Genomic DNA, 20,799 nt, shown 5'->3' with positions numbered 1-20,799 from the left:
CCCTCCCGGTGGGGCCGCGGCAGGCGGCCCCGGCGGCTCTCGTTCTGCCGCGAGGTCGTAGATCTGTCCCCTCTGCACGCCCGGGCCGTTTTCCTGGACAGCTGGTCCCTTTTGGCCGTGCCCGCAGGCTCGATGCCGCTTCCTCGCAAGCGTGGCGGGCACAGTAGCAGGCCAGGCCCCCTTGTGTCCTGCCCCCCCCCCCCCCATGTGCCGCCGGGCACCCAGGGGTCCCGGGTCCCGAAAGGTCGCTGCGCCGGCTTACTTGGTGGACTGCGGCAGCCTGGCTCTGGCTTTCTCTCCACCGGTCGGGCTCGGCGCCCTCATTCGCCTGAGGTTAGAAAGGTCAGAGACGGTTGTCGGGGTGTCTTTGCCAGACACGTGGCGGTTCTCTGCCAGGGCGGTGCTCCCCGTGCCTCAGGCTGCTCCGTTAGCTGCCTTTGGGACGGTGGTGTGAATGCAAGAAGTCACTTGGCTTTAAAAGACGAGTGACGGATCTCATTCATGTGAAGCCCCCTTGCTAACCCGCCAAGTCACGGGTGCGCCAGCAGGCCGTGCGCGGACGTGCAAGGGCCCGCGGCACAGCCGCTCCGGATGCGGTGCTCGCTTCAGCGTTGTCTTCTTAGAGACGATCGATGTGAATGTCATGATTATATATATATTTTTGTGGGAAATTTCTCCTCAGTATAAGTTATTGTGCAAAATATAGTACCATTGAAGCAAATGATAGTTTAACTTTTAGTTTAGAAATCCCGAAAGATATAAATTGTATTGCATATGCATTAAAAGTTTGTTTTATTTAACTTTATGTAGGTGTGTAAGGCGTTAGGTAAAACTTGTTTTCACTCACCCATTTAAACACCTTGTTACTTGAATATCGTGTTAACTGGTCTGAAACCGTGATCAGCCCTGGAACGTGGCTCTGTCACCTGGCGAGCCCAGGCCTTCGCTGTGCTGGCCACATACCCACCGCGTGGCCTCAGCACGTCGGTGCCCAGCAGGACGCCAGTTCCTCAATTTGGTCTTTGATAATTTTTAACCTGTAAGACCCTTTGATGGTCACAGACCTCTCTAATGAAAACACGAAACTGAAAACGTTGTGTTTTATGGGCTTTCCGTGGTGGGCTAATTACGGAGTCGTTCTCCGTGTGTAAACGTTCCCTCAGACGTCACACGCCACTCTGAGTGTGCTCCTCGTCACTTTAGATTTCAACTACGCCCTTTTTTTTGTCTAAGTATCAGACCTACTATTGGTATACTTGCGTACCAAAACTAAGCCGCACAGTGCATTACACTAACTGGGTCCCTGCTTCCCGGGGCAGAGGAAGGACAGAGCCCACCCCCGGCGAGAGCCTCGCTTCCTCGTCCAGCCTGTGTCCACGCCTAGCGACCCACGAGTCCAGCTTTCGGTATCCAGTGAAACTTTGCTTCGAGTGGACTCAAGGTAGTGAGCTAATCTGAACCTAGTGGTCTCGTGCAATGCGCAGGAGCCAGCCCTCTCCCTCTGCGCCCGGTCCCGCCGCTGTCCCGCCGCTGTCCCTCCGATAGTAAAGCACAATTGCAGCAACGTTACGATTCAGAAGAAGGAAGGTCAGTACGGTCTATGCATGTCGTGTGATAATGCGTGTTTACAGCCACCTTCTCCGAAAACTAAGATTTATCCTGGAGTGGATAGTATTCCATTATGTAGACCTATCAACTTTGCTAAGTGCTTTTTAGATTGCTTAAAAGTTTTTTCAAGATTTTAAAAGATGTATAAGGTTAAGTTTGCAAATATAATGGAAATGCTGTATATCTTTTGAAGTGATAAAATCCACGTTGGAATTTTAAAGAAAATACGTTGTAATAATGCTGTTGTAAGTAATATTTTAATGTCTCTTTTTGCCTGTTTTCTATATCAGCACATTCATTGTGGTGAATGTTCATAGCATTATAATTGCTTAGCCATTGAATGATAACATTTGTTAGTGGAGATTGAAAAATTTATTTGTGAAACTCTGCAGAATTCATTTTTCTATTTCTAATATTTGCTGAAGTTAAATAAAAATTTTCAAGCCACTGATGTAATAAAATATGAAACCAAACCGTTTTCTGCACCCTCCGCTTTCCACCCAAGCTGTGCCCCGGCCCCGGGCCTGCTGGAGCTGTGCGCTGGGCCCTGGGCCTCTGGGCGTCTCAGCCCCCCAGCCGCATGCTGTGCGAGCAGCGGGGATGCCTTTGAGTTTAGCCTGTGGCTTGCCCCGGACTGCACTTCTTTTTTAAGGTAGGATGATCTTATGTTTGGGACCAAATTGAGGTGCGTGAGTTCAGAAAGGTGGTGGTGGTTGGAGGCGCCTGGGTGGCTCACTGGTTTAAGCGGCCGACTTGGGCTCAGGTCACGATCTCACAGTTCATGGGTTCAAGCCCCACATCGGGCTCTGTGCTGACAGCTCAGAGCCTGGAGCCTGCTTCCGATTCTGTGTCTCCCTCTCTCTCTGACCCTCCCCCATTCCTATTCTGTCTCTGTCTCTTTCAAAATTAGATAAACATTGAAAAATAATTTAAATCCGGTGACCGTTGAGGGCTTACATTTAAAGGTTCGGTGAGAGGATGTTTCTTTCCCCATCAGTGGTTTTTCTTTTTTCAGTGTGACCAGGCTTGACACCCGGATGCTGGCCCCCGCTCAGCCCGGCCTGCGGCAGTGACGACACGAGACAGCCGCCGCGCCGGCAGCGGACAGCTGTGACGCGGCTCCTGAGTGGGACGAAGCGCGCCTGCCGCTGCGCCCGCCACGTCTTTAGCCAGGACGTGGGGTTTGGTTAGAGAGCCGCTGTGCGCCCCCGACTCCCCGCCCAGCGTGGCCTCAGCCAGCACTCCGGGTCCTCGGATGGGGGCCCTCCGTGTGTGTGAGCCCGCACAGGGTGGCGGGGGCCTCGCCTGGTAAGAAAGCGGGTGAGCCCGGGCCCCATGCACCCGCGCCGCAGGAGAGGGCCGCACCCAGGAGGGACGCACAGAGGTTCAGAGGCCTCTGCGTGTGATTTGTGGAGGTGACTCCACACCCTGGGCTTTCCTGCCAGGAGGTGGAGGAAGGGACACCAGGGGACTGCGGGCGCGGGGGAGAAGAGAGGAGGGCCTGGGCTGAGGAAGGGGGTGGCCGGCTGCCCGCGCTGCTGGGCATCTGCCAGGACGGGTGCCCACCCGGCTGCTCAGGCTTGGCCTCCACCACCCCGGAAGAGTGACGAGCACTGAGGGCTGGCGGGGGGAGTCAGGGAGGTGCCGAGGGGAGGGCTTCCCAACGGCCGGCCTGGACCACCGTGCGCGGGCAGGCGTCCGGAAGCAGGGGACAGGTCGTGGGTCCCCATGGGAAGGGTGCTCGAGGACACAGGCCCAGCTCGTGTCTCCGTGGCCCTGCTTCAGCAGGTGGGCCTTGACCACACCCAGGTGGGAGGTGATAGTGGGGCGTGGGGGTACCATGTCCTCCAAGGCTCTGCCCGTGGGCCATGGTGATGGCCAGCCGGAAATGCTCCCATCCCTTCCTGCCCCCACTCCTGGTCCCTGGGATCTTGTCCCAATGGCCCCTTCCGCTTCTGTCCCACGCCTTGTCCCCTGGCCGCATCAGGGCTCCTTCCTGCTCAGGACGGGCCATTTGTCTTCTAGAGAAACACACCCTGCAGTCACGCCATGTGACACTCCTGCATCAGGGACATTGTCACGTGCTGTTCTCTGCTGCGTCGCCTCGCCTCCCGCTTGGCACCGCCCCCACCACGCACACCCCTCTGGACTGTAGAGAAATGACGTACAGTTTTTACTCCAGGCTCTGAAAGAGGTAAACGGGCAGGCGGCACGGAAGGCGTGCTGCCCCGGCCCCTCACGGGCGGCCGCGGCTCCCCGCTCCCCGCACATCCTTCCGGGGGTTCGTCTCCGCGCGCGGGTGCAAATCCGTCCGAGCGGCACACCCCGCGCCTGCTGCACACCTCGCGTCTTCCACGCGACAGCAGGGGCTCCGTCTTTCTCCACCAGCACGTACGCTCCTCCCTTGGCTTCATGGTCCCCTGGTTCCAGTCCCCTGGTTTTGACACGATTTGCTTCTACTGGCCTCAGTCCCTGGCCCCCGGCCGGCATGCCCAGATGGTTTTGTACGCGCCAGTGTCGTTGTGGCGTGAATATCTAGGGTTGGAATTTCGGGGCAAAAGACCTCTTTATTCTCACACTTGACACAGACTCTGATTGTCTTCCGGGGGCAAGGCACCTTCTTGCACGTCTGTCGCCCTTCCTGACACTGTGGTAACCGAGCGCTCGATCCGAGGGGTTCGCTAAGCTCTCCCGCCTCAGGCTGGGCAGGGGCTGGGCAGGAGCCCGAGGAGAGGCCTGGCTGGGGGTCCGCCGACTCTCCCACACAGACGCGGGTTCGTTACTTCGTGTTCGGTGGCTCATGGCACTTAATCAATTGGAAATAAATGTAGCAACAAGTAAGTCTTAAATTGTGGATAAACGCGTGTCACAAGTTGTGCTTTTAGTAATAACTGTTCCGGGTGTTGAAGGTCATCTTGCCGCCAGAGACGAGGTGTGTGTGATTTGATTAATGCTCGTAGCAACCTTCAGGGAGGGACGTGTTCCCTGGGCGACAGGAGGAGAACCTGAGACCGGGAGGAGGAGTCTTGTCCAAGCGGGAGGACCGGGAAACGACAGGGCCGGGACCAGAAGGCCCTGTGTCGGCTCCAGGACCCAGGCTCAAGTCCTCGCTCTGTGACAGCACGTGCTGTGACGGTCACTCACTCAGGCCCGTGGGCTCATCTTCTCGCCTGTGGAGCCGGATGAGGGGAGCCGGGGCCGAGCACAGAGACGCCTCCGTCCCGCCCAGGCACCTCGGTGGAAGAGATACCTGATAAATGGCTGGTCCTTCCCCTTCTGCCAAGACCCATCATGGTGGTTTGAGCATCGCCACCCCCTCCTTGGGGCAGGGTAAGGGCAGAGCTACTCACTTCGCTCCTAAACCCCACCCTCCAACCTCACCCTTGGTCCAGGGGTCAGTCCAAGGGTCTGTCCACACTGAGGTTCACCCCACCCCCGGGACCCTCCCTGCCCGGAGCAGGCCCTGGCTGGACGCTGCGCCCACGACCTCATGCGTGCGCCGGGACACCGTGTGCTCGCCCGGCATGCCGCCGCCTCCCCGCAGAGCTGGTCCCTGGTCCCGCCTGGTCTGGCCCTGACCTCCAGGTGGCCAAATGACCGCTCCCCTCTGACAGCTGCTGGAGGCACGGCGCTTAGCGATTCATGCCCCCGGGTATCCTCGTGCTGTCCCCCTGGCCGAGGGCTGCCCCGGGGCGCCTCAGCAAGCATGACGCCGGCTCTGGGGCTGGACTCCAGCTGCTGACGACAGTCCCCACCGTGCAGGAGCCAGGGACGGCCATCGGGAGGCGAGGGACCTGACTGACAGCACAAACCGCCTGACCCGTGAGGGCGGCCTGCGACCCCCGGGAGGCTACCAGGAGAGCACGTGAGTGACCCAGGGAGGCCGGAGGAAGTGTCCAGATGAGCCCAAACTGCCATCCCACAGGATCGTGAGAGAGCAGAATGGCTGGCGTCCTAAGCCAGCTCGGGAGCGGGTTGCCGCCGGCAGCAGGTGCTGACGCATGGGGGGCTGGGGCGTCTGGGGAGGTTCCGGCTGGATGGGGCGCCCGGGCGCTGCCTGGGTCCGTGGCAGCGGCTCATGGAGGCAGGTCACAGGCCTCTCCCTGGAGGAGGCTGCAGGCTGCCGAGTCCTTCCTCCGGGCGCCCGTCTCTGGCTCTCTGGCTGGTAGTGGGGGGTCCCTGGTGCTGTCCTTCCGAGACCCCTGAGCCAGGCCGCATGACTCCAGCCCAGGAGGGATCCAGCTTATCTGCTGGGGGAAGGCGGCTGCTGGGCCTTCCTTGGCCGATGCTCTCAGCAGCCTTCTGGACTAGTCTGGGCCCTGCTGGTTGCCGCCGTCTCATTAAGCTGATCTGGAATTGAAGTACTTTTCCTACCCCCTCTCCCCTCATCCCTTCTGCCTTCTCCTCACCCGCCCCACTCCCCCTCTTCCTCGCCCTCCCGCACCAGATGTGTTTGGACCACCTTCTCCCAGCTCGTCAAGAAGCCCCCATGCCAGGGAGAAATGGGGGCGGGATCTTGTCCCTGGGTCACCACGGCCTTAGGCAAGCTTCAGTCCCTGGCATTCTCTTCCTCCCCATGAGGATGGGGAGCATCATCCCATATTCCTTTGGGTGACCTGGGGGAGAGGTGGCCACCCAGCTGCCCCCCCCCCCCACATGACATGGAACTCCCCCGCTAACCCGGGATGGGGCTGCGGAGTGCTCCCAGTCTTTCTGGGAGTAGCCAGTAGGGCTGAGGTCCCCACAGGCCTGTACAAGTAAAGGGCCAAGGGCCCGCCCCCTCTGCACGCCCGGAGGCTGCTCGGGCCCAGTGGCAGGACAGGCAGGTAGAGGTGGCCCGCCGGCCCGCCCGCCCACCTGCAGCCCCTGCTCGGCTCCTGAGTTCGGGGAAGCGGGTCATTCACTGGGAACCGCGGGAGCAGCGGCTTGGGTGGGCTTGCTTGCCGGCTAGTACTTCCGGGCACCCACGGCCCAGCCCTGGGAGACAGAGCAAGACCAGTGAGCTCCCTGCCCCCAGGGGGCATACTGTCGGGGAGACACAGAAGTGGGGACACCCACACAAGCAGGACAACCACAGGCTTCCCGTGATGAGACCAGGCAGCTAGGCTGGGACCCCGGGCTCGTCCAGTTCAGGCCAGAGCCTACTTCCCCGTGTGGCATCCGGGAAGGCCTCTCAGCAGCTTTGGTTTGACTTGAGGAGACGGAGCCCATCCCGCCAGGAGCATGAGCTGTCCGCGAGCCAGGTTTTAGTAGCTGAGTGGGTCCAAGGCTTTCAGCAGCGGGAAGACAGCCCTGGACGTGAGGCATGAAGCCGGAGGCAGGCAGGTCCCCAGCCAGTGCGGCGTGAGCTAGGCTGGGGTGTGGACCTGCTCTCCTCCCTCCCTCCCCTCATCCTTTCCTCCCTCCCTCCCTCCCTCCCTTCCTTCCATCCTGCCAGAGAAACTGCATATGAGCAGGAGGGGCAGAGAGAGAGGAAGACTCAGAATCCAAAGCAGGTCCAGGCTCCGAGCTCTCAGCCCAGAGCCTGACCCAGGGCTGGAACTCACGACCTGTGGGATCGTGACCTGAGCCAAAGTCGGACACCTGACCGACCGAGCCCCCCCCCCCCCGCCGCCTCGGGCCCCCTGGACCTGCCCTTTGTTACATCCTCACCTCAGAGCCTGGCTTGTGGTCTCTGAATGCCATTTCCCAGCGAAAGGAACTGGGGATCTTTGGAGAAGTAGCTGGTTTCAGATATGGAGGAAGAGTACAAGTTTTGGCCACGGCCCAAAGCAGCACCTACAAAATAATGGGATTGTTTCTCAAGTACCTGGAAACCTCTCGCTGGCCCAACATGGACCAGTTTTCCATCGACAGCATGACTTATTAAAACGCAGCCAATAGAAGAGTCCAAAAGTTCCTAACGATAACACAACACCCCGTGGTCACATCTGGACACTGGAGGGTGTCACGTGTATTCGTCTTTCCCACCCAAACTATTTCAGGACACTCGAATCAGGGGACAAAAATTCCTTACAGAAGAATCCCAGCTAATCCACGCAGAAGGACACGAAAATTACTAATTTGCGGCCTATTATGAAGTCAGGGACGTAATCACACATCATCAGTGGCTGCCAAAACCATCAAGCAGGCGGCTTGGCAGAGAACTCGGTAGCAGATCAGGCTGAAGCGGAGGCCACCAGTAACCTCCCCGTGGAGAGCCTGCGGCTCGGAGAGGCCAGCGGAGGCCCGTCTCCACCTAGACAGCGACTGTGCCAGCAGAACCCGCCGGGCGCCACCATTCTGGAACCGGGGCCTCTGCCTTGCTAGTCCCAGGGCAAGCCTTTGCCGCTCGGTTACGACGAGGGGCCGCCGGTCTCAGCTGACAGCACTGTGGTAGAGCCCAGCGCGGCGGCAGGCAGCCGGCGCCCATTCCCAGAGCCGCCTGTGGGAGCAGGAACCCCGTCCTCCCAGGCTCCGGATCTGTGTTCTGACCACGTGGGCGCAGACGCACAGGCAGGCGAGCTACTGCTGCAGGCCCTCCCCCTCCAACGGAAGCACCTCCAGGGGCCAGTATCTCCCCCCGCCCCCCATTTACCTCTCTTCCCCTTTGGGACCCGGGCATTGAAGACCAGGACATTCAAGAGCAACTGCATGTGTGGAGGAAATCAGAAAGTCCCTGCAGGCAAAGGTGCAGGCTCAGGAAGCGTCCATGGAAGCCCGAAGTTTACAGCTCACGCAGATCTTGGCGTGGGGTAGCCGAAATCAGCCAGCTGGCAAACCTTGGGGACGGGGAGGGTCTGATCACCAGAGTTACCACATGACGAGATGCTAATGTCTCGTTTTCAATAACAACAGACACAAAGTACACAAAGAATGGTCCGTTTAGAGGGCAAAATAAGCTGACAGAAACTCTCCCCAGGACCGCAGACCCACCAGACAAAGCCTTCAAAGACGCATCTGGGGCACCTGGGCGGTGAGGTGGCTAACTGTCTGACTCGATCTCCGCTCGCATCTTGGTCTCAGGGTTGTGAGCTCAAACCCTGGGTTGGACTCCACACTAGGCATGAAGGCTGCTTACAAAGAAAAATAAGATAAAACCACTGTCTTAAAGATGCTGCGGGGGGCCGGGGGGACACCTGGCCGGCTCAGTGGGTGGAGTGTGTGCCTCTGGATCTTGGGGTTCTGGGTTCGAGCCCCATGTCGCATGTAGAGATAACTTAAAATCTTTAGGGGCACCTGGGTGGCTCAGTCGGTCAAGTGTCCTACTTCAGCTTAGGTCATGATCTCACATTTGCTGGTTCGAGCCCTGCATAGGGCTCTACATTGACAATTTGAAACCTGCTTGGGATTCTCTCTCCCTCCCTCCCTCTGCCCCTCCCTGGCTCTCTCTTTCTCTCTCTCTCTCTCAAAATAAATAAACATTAAATAAGCAAAATGTTTAAAATAAAAATAAAAGATGCCCAGGGAACTAAAGGAAGATGAGGAAACTGTCAAGAAAATAATGTATTAAGTGGAAAACAGTAGTGCAATAAAAAGAACATTCACAAAGAAACCAAAATAATTTTTTTTTAATTTTAAAGAAGTCCAAAGCTGAAAGTACAGTCCTGGAGATGAACTCACTGGAGGGATCAACAGCAGGAGAATCCGCGAATTTAAAGATCAGATCACAGAAATGATTGAATCTAAGATCAGAAAGAATAAAGATTGACATAAATTGAACAGAAACTGAGGGACCGTCCAATAAACTAATGTACCAACTGTGGGAGTGTCAGGAAGAAAAGAGGTAGCAAGAGATTATTTGAAGAATAAAGACCAAAAATTTCTCAAGTTTTATGAGAGATACAAATATAAACATCCAGTAAAATAGTGATAGAACATATACTCAAGCAAGAAGGAAATATGTTCCACCACGAAAAAAGCAGGTAAACACAAGAGAATAATTCAGGAAATGAAGGACAAAACCGCATAAGGAATATAGAAAACTCCACTGACAGAAGTTAAGTCCTTATCAGTATTTAAGTGGAAATGGATTAAACTCTCTGGTCAAAAGACAGAGATTGGCAGAATGGGTTTTTAAAAAATTCTTCAATATGTGCTGTCTTAGCTGCTGAGATCAAGACACAAACACATTGAAAGTGAAAAGATAAAGAAAATCCATGGAAATCATAACCAGAACAGAGCAGGATGGCTCTGCCAACATCAGACAAAACAGACTTTGTTTTTATTTAGTTAGTAATTTTTAAAAGATTTTATTTTTTAAAGTCTAGACTATTTTTTTTTTTTTTGAGAAAGAGCAAAGGCACAAATGAGTGAGCTGCAGAGAGAGGGAGAGAGAGAGAGAGAGAGAGAGAATCCCATGCAGGCTCTGTGCTGTCCCAAAGCGGGGCTCGAGCCCATGAACTGTGAGATCATGACCTGAGCCAAAGTTGGATACCTAACCAATGGAGCCACCCAGGTGCCCCAAAAGACTGTAAGTCCTCTCCAGACCCAACATGGAGCCTGAACTCATGACCCTGAGATCAAGAGCTGCATGTTCCACTGACTGCTCCACCCAGGTGCCCCCAAACAGCACACTTATTTTTTCAATTTAATTTTTTTACTATTGAGAGACAGAGACAGCGTGAGTAGGGGTGGGTCAGAGAGAGAGGGAGACACAGAATCCGAAGACCGGCTCCAGGCTCTGAGCTAGCTGTCAGCACAGAGCCTGATGCGGGGCTCGAACCCATGAACTGCGAGATCATGACGTGAACCGAAGTTGGACACTCAACCGAGCCTCCCAGGTGCCCCACCAGCTCACTTTTAGACAATCAGTGGATCAAAGAAGAAATCGCACAGGAAATTAGAACATACTCGAGTATAGATGAAAACAGGACATACCAAATTGATGCTAAAGGGAAAGTTTATGACTACAAATGCTCACTTAAAAAGCCAACAGATGAACCTAAGAGAAGGGAAAGAAACATAAGATAAAAACGGAGAGGGAGGCAAATCATGGGAGACTTTTAGATACAGAGACAAGCTGAGGGTTGCTGGGGAGGTAGGTGGGGAAGATGGTTAAATGGGTGGTACGCACTAAGGAGGGCGTTTGTTAGGACGGGCACTGGTGGTGTGTGTACAAGATGATCACGTCTTCTACTCCCGAAGCCAAAACTGCACTGCTTGGTAACTAACTCAAGTTAGAAAAAATCACGACTTTCTCACTTTACAACTTAAGGAACTGCATAGAAAGAGAACAAACGAAACTCAGAGCCAGCATAGGGAAAGAAATAATAAAGATTAGAGCAGAGGTAAATTAAATAGAAGATAGAAAAACAAGAGAGAAAATCAATGAAACCCAAAGTCAGTCCTTTGAAAAGATCAACAAAAGGGACAAACTTTTTGCTGGACTAAAACACTCAACTTCCTAAAATGAGAAACGAAACTGTGGGCATTACTGCTGATTCTATAGAAGTAAAAAGGATTATAAGAGAGTAGTATGAACAACTGTATGCCAGTAAATTGGTGAACCTAAGTAAGAATGAACAAATTTCTAAAATCTACCAAAACTAAATAATGACAAAATAGAAAATCCAAATAGAGCTGTCAGTAGTAGGCAAATTAAATCAGCAATAAGAAAGATCTCCCAACAAAGAGAAGCCGTGGACCTAATGGCTTCACTAGTGACCTCTACATTTAAAGACTCAACACCAATACTTCTCAGACTTTTCCCCCCAAAATTGAGGAAATGCTCTCTTACTCATTTTACGAGGCCAGCGTTGCCCTAGTACCAGAGCTAGAGAAAGACACTACAAGAAAAGATGCGTACAGTCCAATACCTCTTATGAACATTGATGCAAAAATCCACAACAAAACATTAGCACACTGAATTCAGCAGCCTATTAAAAGGGTCATACACCATGACCAAGTGGGATTTATTCCTGGAATGTAAGGATGGTTCAAATTATGAAAATTGATCATGTAATTCATCACATAACAGAATGAAAGAATGATCATCTTAATGCAGAAAAAAACATTTGACAACGTTCAACACCTTTTCATGATAAAAATGCTCAACAAACTAGGAATAGGAGGAACCTAAATCAACATGATAGAAGGAATGAAAATTCCACATCATACTCCGTGGTGAGAGGTTGAAAGCATTTCCTACAAGATCAGGAGGAAGGCAAGGATGCAAACTTTCACCACTTCCATTCAACACATCCTAGCCAGAGCAGTAAGGCAAGAAAAGGTAATAAAAGTAATCCAAATTAGAAAAGAATAAAATCATCTCTGTTCATGGGTGATATGATCTTACATGTAGAGTCCTAAAGGTTCCACAAAGAAACTTAGAACTAATAAGTCAGCAAAGTAGGATACAAAGTCAACAGGTGAAAATCAGTTGCATTTTTCTACACAATGAACAGTCTGAAAAGGAAATTAAGAAAACAAGTTACAGTGGCATCAAGAAGAATAAAATACTTAGGAATAAACTTAACCGAAGGAGGAATAGCCTTGTACGCTACAAACTACAAAGCATTAGTGCAAGAGACTAAAGGAGACAGATGAATGGAAAGACACCCCGGTTCATGGGCCAGAAGGCGTGAGGCTGTTAGGGTGTCAGAGCTGAGCCAGACACGGCAGGATGGCGTGGGAGTGGAGAGGGCTCTGTGCGCATGGACACGGCGCGGGTGGAGAGCTGGCGGCCGCATGGACCTGCCCAGCCGTCCTGGCTCCACTGCCGCTGCAGCCTCGCATCCCGGCGGTCGGTCCCTGGACACCAGAACCCTAGGACTTAATATATTTAATTTTTTTCCCTTTACTAGGCCTTGTTTCTTAACCATGGCACTACTGGCATTTGAAAATTTTGACAAACGTATATTGCAAAACAATCTCAACTGTAAAGACAATTAACGCGCCCCTCACTTCACAAGATCTACTCACGGAGCAAATTCCGAGCATACAACCCAGCGTTGTTAACTAGAGTCACTGTGCTGTAGGTGAGACCCCCAGAGCGCATTAACCTCAGAACTGACGACCAGCACCCCCGCCCCCCAACGCTGGACTCTCGGTCACCGCCGGCCCCCCCCCCACGCGCCCCGCCTCCTGGCCCTGGCTTCGTGCCTGCGGTCGTGGGATCGTGTGGGCCTGCGGTGGCTGCTTCTGGACTTCGGCCGCTCCCTTCCCTTCGGCCCGGGGCTGCTCTGGAGCTGTGCAGGACGTGCCACCTGCAACCACACGGGTGTCCGTGCCCGCCGTGACCTCCAGCGGAAAGGAGACGAGCGCCATCCTGTTGACTCTTCTCTCTTCCTCGCGCCCTGGACTCTTCAGAGGTGCTGTGGCTTCATGCAGCGTCTCTGAAAATGTCTCACGAGACAGCAAATCCGTTTTTCCTGACACTGGGGCTGGTTCAGTAATGTTCCCTCTTTCACGTGCGCTTCCTCCTCCTGGTTTCCCTCACTTGCACTTCCTTGGCCTGTACTCCCGATCAGGAGTTGCCAAGCAGGCTCCTGCCCTTGGCTGGGTCTTCCCGGGAAGCTGGCGGTCTGCATCCTCTGACTCGCTCCTCCAGGGAGTGTGCCGCTGGCCCAGAGTGAGGATGTGCGGCTGTCAGGACTCCCCTTTGCTAGGGACAGAAACAAACTGGCCAATTTAAGCAAAAAGGGGACTCATTAAAAGAGTATTGGGCTTCTCAAGATAGAATTCTACAACCCAGCAATTCCACGGCCGTGTATATACACAAAAGAAACGAAAACAGGATCTTGAAGACATACTTGTACACCCATGTTTATAGCAGCCCCATTATCCAAAGCAGCCAAAGGTGGAAACAAGCCATCAACAGATGAATATATAAACAAAATGTGGTCTATTCATACAGTGAACAATGTTCAGCCTCAAGAGGAAGGGAATCTGGGGGGGCCTGGCTGGCTCAGTTGGGAAAGCGTGTGACTCTTGATCTTGGGGTCATGAGTGCAAGCCCCATGTTGGGTGTAGAGATTACTTAAGAAAACTTAAAAAAGAAAAGGAAGGCAATCTGACACACACTGCTGAGGCCTGTGCTAGTCCACATGGGCCACTACAGTAAGATGCCGCAAACTGAGTAGCTTCTAAACAACAGGAATTTATCTCTTGTTCTGGAAGCTGGAAGTCCAAGATCAAGGCATCAGCTGATTTGGTGTCTGGGGAAGTTCTGCTTCTGATTGCTACATGGCTGTCTTTCCCTGTGTCCCCACATGGTGGGGGAGGCAAGGGAGCCCCCGGGGGTCTTTTATGAGCGCTGGTTTCATTTACAAGGGCTCCACCTCCATAAACGAATCACCTCCCAAAGGCCCACCTCCACCACCATCACGCTGGGCGCTGAGTTTCAAAGTACGAATTTTGGGAGACCTCAACAGTCTACAGCAAGGACATTACACTAAGTGAAACAGTCTGGTCCAGAAAGACAATTAACTATATGATTGTACTTACATGAGGTCCCCAGCGCAGTCAGACTCACAGAGAGAAAAAACGGTGGCTGCCTGCTGCTGGGGGGCAGGATGAGGCAATGGGGAGTTAGCGTTTCGTGGATGCGGTGTTTCAGTTTTGCAAGATGAAAGAAGTTGGAGACTGTCGGTGGAAATGGGGAGGCACCTCTGAGCTGGACACTTAGAAATCACTAAGATGGTAGATTTTATGTTACGTGTATTTTACCACAACTTTTAAAAAAGCCATTGGGGACTGACGACGTCCAGCAGTGGGGACGGAGTGACGCGGTCATGCCATCCTGTCTGCAGCGAGCAATGATACAACTTGAGCAAAATCCTAGAAAACAGACACGCCAACCACTTAGGAGGCCTGCGAACCCTCCGAAGCAGAGAGAGACCGGGGGAGTGTGCTTCCTGAGAAATTGCAGCCAAAGGGGTAAGACTTGAGATTGTTTCTCTCTCCCTGAGTATGTTACCCAGTGCCTCTCGCCGGAGTAGAGGAAGAGAGCAGTGGAATACCACATGCCTGTCACCTTGAAGTGGCCGAGAATAGAGTTCAGAGCTAGAAGAAACCTTGGGAGAGTGACAACCACAGGGGCGACGACCCCAAGTCTGCGTATAAACTGCTCACGTCCCTGTGACCACAAGCGTACGCGCGTGCTACCGACACCGGGGCAATCAGCAGAAAAAGAGGAATCTAGAAAGGCGGCTAGACGAGATTGGGGAGTTTACTGCCTCTTAACTGCATGCATTTCCCAAATAGGTGTCGCTGGGGAGATAGCTGAGCTTCCCGCCTCAGGGAACCAGTGCACTTGACCTGATGCGGGTAGAGAAGCTGTGAATTTAGGGGGAATCCTCAGAAGCAAGGGGGCCATGGGGATAAGGAGGCCCTAAGTACATACTTTGCTGAGATCCTTGCTGACAGCGAGATACTTGGGCGCAGGGGGGTCCCCCAGGGCGCAGGGCAGCAAAACCTCGAGCTAGGAGCCCGAGACAAAGAGCAGAGATCCCGGCTGCTCATGGTTTGAGTGGAGGCACAGTAACTACCCTCTTAAACAGTAACACGGTCATGACAAGAACACAGCAGAATCTAGAGTCACTACCATGTGTTACCCAAAATGTCCAATTTTGGGGGGCGCCTGAGTGGCTCAGTCAGTTAAGTGCCCGACTCTTGATTTCAGCTCAGGTCACCATCTCGCAGTTTGTGAGTTCAAGCCCCACATCAGGCTCTGTGCTGACAGTGCAGAGCCTGCTTGGGATCCTCTCTCTTCCTCTTTCTGACCCTCTCCCACCCACACGTGCTCTTTCTCTTTAAATAAATAAACATTAAAAACAAAAACAAGGTGTGCCTGGGTGGCTCAGTCAGTTGGGTTTCCAGCTTTTGATTTTGGCTCAGGTCATGATTTCAGGGTTCATGGAATTGAGCGCTGTGTTGGGCTCTGGGCTTGCGGCACGGAGCCTGCTTGGGATTCTTTCTCCCTCACTCTCTGCACCCCCCGTCACCAGCCACATGCTTTCTCTCTCTTTCTCTGTGCCTGCCTCCTTCCCCAGATTGGGGAAGTTCTCAGCTATAATGTGCTCACGCACCCCTTCAGCCCCTTTCTCTGTTCTTCTGGAATTCCTATGATACGGATATTGTTCCATTTGATTGCATCACTCAGTTCTCAAATTCTCCTTTCATGCTCCTGGATCAATTTATCTCTTTTTCTTGGTTTTCTCTTTTTCTATAATTGTGTCTTCTAATTCACCTATTCTCCTCTCCGCCTCTTCAGCCATGCGGTGGCCACTCCATATTATTATGTCCCTCATTTATAACATTTTTAATTTATCACAAATATATTTAAGATCCATGATCTTTGTAGCAATAGCACCTCTGCTGCCTTCTATGCCTTTTTCAAGCCCAGCGATTAATTTTCTGACTATTGTTCTAAATTCTTGGTCACCTATGTTGCTTATGTCTGTTTTGACCAATTATTTAGCTGTCACTTCTTCCTGTAATCTCTTTAGAGCAAAGTTCTTCCATTTCGTCATTTTGCCTAGCTTTCTGTCTCTGGTCAGTTTTAAAAGCTGGTCATGCACTCTACACCCACGAGTTCTGCTATATTGGAGGAGGCTCACAGACTGACCAGGGCCTGTCCATTCAGGAAGTGCTCTTTTAGTGGTGTCCCTTGGTCTCTCCTGTCAAGACTTTGGTTATTTTATTTCCCTACCCAGTGATATTTGGGACTCTCCGCCATGTGTACTTTGGCTTGTTTCTTGAGGTAGCCCTGGAGAGGAAAACAGATGGACAAACAGGGAACAAAAAGCACACAAATGCACAAACAAATCAAACAAGCAAACCAACAGGGAGAAGAAGAAAAAAACCAAAGACAGGGGCGCCTGGTTGGCTCAGTCGGTTGAGCAGCCGACTTTGGCTCTGGTCATGATCTCATGGTTCGTGAGTTCGAACCCTGAGTTGGGCTCTGTGCTTACAGTTCAAAGCCTGGAGGCTGCTTCAGAGGTCTGTCTCCTCTCTCTGCCCTTTCCCTGCTCATGCTCTATCTCTCTGTCTCTCAAAAATAAACATTAAAATTAAAACAACAAAAGACAAAGGACAGTCTACAAGCATAAAACCAGAAATCCCAGCTACAAATAAAGAGGGTGGAGGCGGTGCAGCTGGAAGAGCATCTACAACAAGAGGAATGACAGGGGTGGGGAGAGAGGGGAATTGAACGTTGACCAGGCAGAGAGACTAAAAGGCTTAATTCAGATAGACAAAAAGGAGAATATGGCAGGAGGTGAGGAGAAAAAGAGAAACGAAGATGATATCACCCAGGGCAAGTATGTAGTCTGATTATCTCCAGAGTGAGGAGGAGAAGGATGGAGGAGGAACGTGTTCCACGGATGGATTATACCCGCGGTTTCAGCGAACCTATAACCGGCGTACCCGGCCCGGAGGAGGGAGCGCCCAGAACGAGATAAAGGAGAACGTACCTGAAGAGCAAGAACTGATCTAGAGTCAATCAGCCAGTGTGCAGTGCTGATCTTGGGAGAGGGGGTGTTTCCATATCCAGGCTCCGGTCGCAGAGCAGCTGACTGTCGCAGATGGGTGTGGCTCGGTGGCCCCCCTCCACTGTGGGCCCCACGGCCGCCCCGGCGGTTGTGGGGAGGAAGACAGCGGCCCCCAGTCCCTTCTCGAGCCCGGCACTGCGATCACTCCTCTGGGTCTGACCCCACTGAGCCGTGTTCTGTGCCCCGGCCCAGCCTCGGTTCCAGATCTCACTCCCTGCGCATTCGTGACACCGCTGGCAATGTAGTCCTGCAGGCCGGGCGCTCCCTCGGATGCCGCCTCCGACTGCCATCCCTGCGCACCGTCTGTCCCGGGGGGAATTTCTGGGACCTGGGCACCCGGCCCGAAGAAAGAAAGCTGTGGAGTTAGAGATTGGATCTCTTTCCGAAAGCCCGGCGGTTAGAGATGGGATGATAGGATCCCTCTCTGGCCCGGGCTGAGTTTTTCCCTTCTCCAGGGACTGCTCTAAGATTCCCCGCCCTCCTTCTCTTCCTTCGTCTGTCTGCGGAGGGGGCTCCCTCCCCTGGCTCCCCTCCCTGCCTCCCTCCGGCCGGTTGTATCTTTCCCAGTTCGCAATCACGCACCTCTGAGGCTGTCTTCCTAGTGGCCTCCGTCTCGTCTCCTCCCGGACTCTTGCAGTCCAGAGTCCTTTGGCTTCAGCCCTTCTGTTTGAGGGATGCAGGCAGGAAGGACGGAACTCCCTATTTTCCACCATTTTGCCCGGTCTCTCTCTTTCTCAAATAGATAAAATACTTAAAAAAAATTTTTTTAATGTCCAATTTTCAACCAAAAATTAATAGACCTGCAAAGAATGAGGAAGATCTGATTCATGATCAGGAAAAAGACTGTCAATAGGAATTGACTCCAAGTGGGCTCAAGTGTTGGGTTTAGCAAAGAAAAACATCAAAACATCTATCATATATATGTATCAATCCCTAAGGGATAATTACTTTAATGAGTGAACAAACTCAAAAGATTTTTTAAAACTATTAAAAATGAAATTTCTAGGGGCGCCTGGGTGGCTCAGTTGGTTAAGTGTCCGACTTCAAGTCAGGTCAAGATCTCTCAGTCTGTGGGTTTGAGCCCCACATCAGGCTCTGTGCTGAACGCTTGCTCAGAGCCTGGAGCCTGCTTTGGATTCTGTGTCTCCCTCACTCTCTGCCCCTCCTCGCTCACGCTCTGTCTCCCTCTAGGTCTCAAAAAAAATAAATGTTAAAAAAATTAAAAATAAATAAAAATGGAATTTCTAGGGATGCCTAAGTGGCTCAGTCAGTTAAGTGTCCAATTATTGGTTTTGGTTCAGGTCATGATCTCAGAGTTTGTGAGATCGAGCCTCCTGTCAGGTTCTGTGCTTAAAGTGTGGAGGCTGCTTGGGATTCTCTCTCTCACTCTCTCTGCCCTGCCCCTGTTCTCTCTCTCTCTCTCTCCCTCCCTCCTTCCCTCCCCCCAAATAAATAAACTTAAGAAAATGAAATTTCTAGAGCTGAACACTATGAAAACTGAAATGAAAATTTTGTGGTTTTTTTTCTGGCAGATTAGAGATGGTAGAAGAATTGGTGAACTTCTAAACATTTTACATAAAAATTAAACAATCCAAAAATTGGAGAATAAAAAAACTAGAAGAAAAATGAACAGAGCCTCAGATATATGTGGGACAATATGAAGCAGCCAACTGTGTCTAATTGTCTCAGAAAGAGAGGACGTGGAGAAAGAGACAGAACATATTTGAAGAAAAAACAGAAAAACTACCCCAAATTTTGTGGGAAACATGACATTATTGATTTGAGAATCTCCGTGAGCCTACACTTGGATAAAAAAACAATGAAATGACTCCTAGCAACATCATAGTCCAGCTTCTGGAAGCGAAAGAAGAAGGAGATCTTGAAAGCAGCACGAAAAAATTGGTCTTACAGATGGGGAACAGGTGTGCGATTAACAGAAACAACAGAAGACAGGAAACGTTGGAATATCAGATTCAACTGCTGAAGTGAAAAACAGGCAAACAAATCTATCCAGCAAAACCTTCAAAATGAAGGCAGAAGAAGGAAATTTTCTATAAACAAAAGTTAGGAGAATTTGTTCCAAGCAAGTCTTCACTGTAAGAAATGCTAAAGGAAAGGGCACCTGGGTGGCTCAGTTAAGCGTTTAACTTCGGCCTAGCTGATGGTCTTGCCATTGGTGGGTTCAAGCCCCGTGTCGGGCTCTGTGCCGACAGCTCGGAGCCTGGAGCCTGCTGCGGAGTCTGCATCTCCCTCTCTCCCTGCCCTGCCCCAGCTGGCTCTCTCAAAAATAAATAAGTGTTAGAAAATATGCCAAAGATGTTCAGGGGGAAAGGGAATCCCTCAGATGGCATCTGGGTGACAGGCAGGAACGGATGCCAATGGAAGGAGGACACTGTGAGGAAGAGACCAGACAGATGTTCCTGTTCCCACCGGGAGACAGAACCCACTGGAGTAACCTGAACTGGAAAGTTTGTACAAAGAATGAGAAATTGTAAGAGATGGTTGATTCCCAAAACAGACAAAGGAGAACTCGAAAGATTAAAGTTTTGCTATGAAGGGAATAGCTTCCACAGCTAGTGTGCAGGGAAAATAAGAACCTAGAAGAGGGCTGTCTTCCCCCACGAGGCTGAGGTCCGGCGCCCCGGGGAGCCCAGCTCGGCAGGAGCAGAAACTCCAGAGAAGGAGCCGCTGAAGCTGGTCCACAGCGGAGACCCGCCGGTGGGCCACAAGACCCCCCAGAGAGAGTGCACCGGTGGGCCTCCTGCGAGCTGCTGGCCACAGGTGGACAAAAGCCCAGGGACAGGACGCGAATCCATGGCCTGGCTGGGGCTTTTGGTGGCCTTCTAGAGCCCTCTACTGGCAAAGCCTGGCATTGCTCCTGCAGGCCAAAGGAATCTTTACAGGGTCCAGCTCTAGGTTCGCAGCGCAGGGCAACGCAGGGCGGATTCGCAGCTAAGAGGCCGTGCACTGGTAGCCAGTGAGCTCTGCATTTACTTGTGCTTTTTATACTTTTCTCTAAGGGGCCACCAGGGGGCCAACTTCAGCTCAGGTCATGGTCTCGAGGTTTGTGAGTCCAAGCCCCACATTGGGCTTTATGCTGACAGCCTGGAGCCTGCTTTGGATTGTGTGTCTCCCTCTCTCTCTCTCTGCCCCTGCCCTGCTCACACTCTCTCTGTGTCTCAAAAATAAATAAACATTAAAATAAAAAACTTTTCTCAGTTGGTTAGGCATCCAACGCCGGTCCGATCTCATGATTCATGGGACCCGGTCCCCATCAGGCTGTGTGCTGGAGTGCTGAGCCTGCTCGCTCGCTCGCTCGCTCGCTCTCACAAATGAAAATAAAACTTTAAAAAACTGTGACAATTTCTTTAAAAGACATTGTTTAAAGCAAAAGTAATAGCACTGTGTTGGTATGTTTATAATGCAGACATAATGAGGGGAGGATGTCCCTAAGGGCGGGCTAAATGGAAATGTGCTGTCACCATGTTTTGCCTGCAGTAATCCAAAACGAATTCTGTGTAAATTGGGATAAAGTAAACTATATTTTAATCTCTAGAGCAACCTTCGGAAAAACAACATATGCAAAGACGTGTTGCTGAAAATCCAATAGGAAAATCATAAAATACCAAAAAATGTTGTATTAACGCAAAAGAAGGCAAGAAAAGAGGAGCGGGGGACCAACCACGAGGAGACAAGACAAACCGCAAAATGGCGGACG

At 52.0% G+C, this 20,799-nt stretch overlaps 1 long non-coding RNA gene across 1 annotated transcript; it reads left to right on the top strand.

Moving 5' to 3' along the window:
- The first annotated feature begins 2,505 nt into the window (after positions 1-2,505).
- On the top strand, positions 2,506-20,157 carry LOC115302516. The gene is made up of 3 exons (XR_003913513.1): positions 2,506-4,938; positions 5,371-5,473; positions 18,614-20,157. It is a non-coding gene; the product is annotated as an uncharacterized LOC115302516 (long non-coding RNA).
- The last annotated feature ends 642 nt before the right edge of the window (positions 20,158-20,799 follow it).

This window comes from Suricata suricatta, chromosome 9 (assembly GCF_006229205.1).
Source record: "Suricata suricatta isolate VVHF042 chromosome 9, meerkat_22Aug2017_6uvM2_HiC, whole genome shotgun sequence".
Lineage (NCBI taxonomy): Eukaryota > Metazoa > Chordata > Mammalia > Carnivora > Herpestidae > Suricata > Suricata suricatta.
Note: the sequence above shows the minus strand (reverse complement) of the source record. Positions and strands in the feature narration are given on the sequence as shown.